Consider the following 2,310-nt stretch of genomic DNA (forward strand, 5'->3'; position numbering starts at 1 on the left):
CTGGGGCAGAAGGCTGGGACTTGGTCAGGGCCAACATGGCCGGCTTGTGAGGATTTGAGTGCCCCTTTGTCCTAAGAGCAGTGGGAAGTCATTTAGAGCTTCCAATGAGGAGAGTGACACATTACACACAGAGGGGCTCCCTCCGGATGCACCTCAGAGGGTAGATTGGAAGGAAGAATAAAACTGAAGGCAAAACAGGAGGGGCAGCTCCCGTTCCCACTGGTGACTATGCAGATGCCTCTCTTTTGCTCCTTTGCTAACAAACCTGCCCATTTAAAGTGCTTAAAAAAAAAAAAAAAGACTTAAGTCTTGAGGTCAGGCCAAGTCCTGGTGTGAAGATGTGGGAGTGGCTGCTGAGAGGTGGCCTAGCCAGCAGGGGCGGGCAGAGGTCTGGGCTACTCTGCGGGGAGGGGTCTGGAAGGCCTGGCACTGCCTCTTCTGGGATGAAGATCCACAGGGCATGTGCCCCCTTGTCCTCACTGACGGTGGGAGGCCTTGCTGTGTCACTTGCAGCTCTTTCTCCTCCCCCACAATTTCTTGGCAGCTTCCTTCACCTCCTTGTTCCTCAGGCTGTAGATGATGGAGTTCAGCAAGGGCATGACCAGGGTGTAGAGAACAGGGAAGACCTCATCAGAGATGTGGGGCTCCTTGCTCTCATGTACATCATGATGACAGTGCCATAGGAGAGCATCTCCACAGCCAGGTGCACCGAGCAGGTGGAGAGGATTTGTGGCACCCAGAGGCCGAGGGCACCCTCAGGTTGGTGGCCAGGATGAGCATGTAGGATGGGCAGATGAGCGTCAGGGGCACAGGGAGCATCAGGATGGCACCCGCCAGCAGGAAGGACTTGCTGAGTGAAGTGTCACCGCAGGCCAGCTTCAGAACAGCCAGGATCTCACAGGCGAAGTGGCTGGCCACATGGTGGCCACAGAAGGGCAGCCTCATAGAGGTGATGCGCTCCCTCACTGACTTGAAGAGACAGAAGACCCAGGCGGCTCCCACCAGCAACAAAAAGAGTCGGTGACTCATGAACACGGGGTACCTGAATGGCTGGCAAATGGCCAGGTACCGATTGAAGGCCATGATGGTGATCAGCAGACACTCTGTGGAGCCTGTGGACAGGCTCAGGCACATCTGGATTGCACAACCAGCATAGGAGATAGTCTGGGTGGACAGGGGGTAGACCAGCATCAGGGGTACAAAGGTGGCATATGTCCAGGATGGAGAGGTTGCCCAGGAAGAAGTACATGGGTGTGTGCAGGCGGGGTCCAGCACACTCACTGTCACATGGCCACGTTGCCCAGCAGGGCCACCAGGTGCATGGTTGAGCACACGGCAAAGAGCAGGCGGCGCTCCAGGGCTGGGTAGCCAGAAAATCTTTTCTGAAAGAACTCAGAGACCTCTTTTGAGCAGCTCCATACTGCAGGGTTCTGGAGGCAAATGCAGCTGGGATGGGAGGAAAGTAGGTGCAAGGAAGTGGGGAGCCTCCAGAGCCTCTGTTGGGATGAAGCATCTTGCTGGGGTCTTTTTGAGCTCTGACTCTCTTTCTCCCTTTGTGACTTTGGGCAATCCCTACACCTCTAGGCTACAGTTTATCCATGTGAAGAATGAGGATTGGTTTGCATCAGCATTCTCCTAAGAAAGTGTTAATGCGATGTTAGTGGGTAATCTGAAAAATCAATTTGAGGCACTACTGTGCAAAGCAAAAGTAAACAAAACTCTTAACCATGGGACTCCTCAGACCCTTAAACCTGCCAATGTGGTGCATGACTCCCCCAACTGTGCCCCCCACACTTATTTGCTCCATGGATCCTCCTTTCACACAACATCCATTAGCCTACTGCAGACATGTTCTACCAACACCGTCTGGGAAAGAGTAGTTGGGCCCAGAGGTACTCAAACCTTAATATGCACCAGATTTACCTGGGAAGTTTGCTAAAGCTCAGGTTGCTGAGCTTCCTGGCTCAGTAGGACTGAGTGATGCTGCTGCTGCTGGCCCAGGCACCACATTTTGAGAGCCGCTGGGTCAGCAGGTCTCTGAAGTCCTGCTGGCTGGAAGGAACCTCAGCATGGCTTTACACTGTTCCCACTGGCTGGGAATGCCCCACTCTTTTCTCTGCAGCCTGCAAAAATCTGACCTGTCTCTTTAGATCAGCTTTGGTGGGGCTGCTGGCCACTGAACATGTTACTGGTCTGTTCACCTGTCCCCCTTTAGGGACAGCCTCATCAGCTACTGTGTGTGGCCTGACCTTTAGAATTTGTCTTCTTCGTGGGCTTTTAAGTTAAAATTTAATAGGTCTCTTTCTCTAA

The 2,310-nt window shown here is 53.2% G+C and overlaps 1 pseudogene across 1 annotated transcript; it reads right to left on the minus strand.

Annotated features, from left to right (window-relative positions):
• Positions 1 to 503: 503 nt before the first annotated feature.
• On the minus strand, positions 504 to 1,850 carry LOC311173739 (olfactory receptor 13J1-like; annotated as a pseudogene). Its single transcript has 2 exons — positions 1,842 to 1,850; positions 504 to 1,430 (listed from the first exon to the last, which is right to left on the minus strand). The product of its transcript is annotated as an olfactory receptor 13J1-like (transcript).
• Positions 1,851 to 2,310: the final 460 nt, after the last annotated feature.

This window comes from Talpa europaea (genome assembly GCF_964194135.1).
Source record: "Talpa europaea genome assembly, chromosome: 7".
Lineage (NCBI taxonomy): Eukaryota > Metazoa > Chordata > Mammalia > Eulipotyphla > Talpidae > Talpa > Talpa europaea.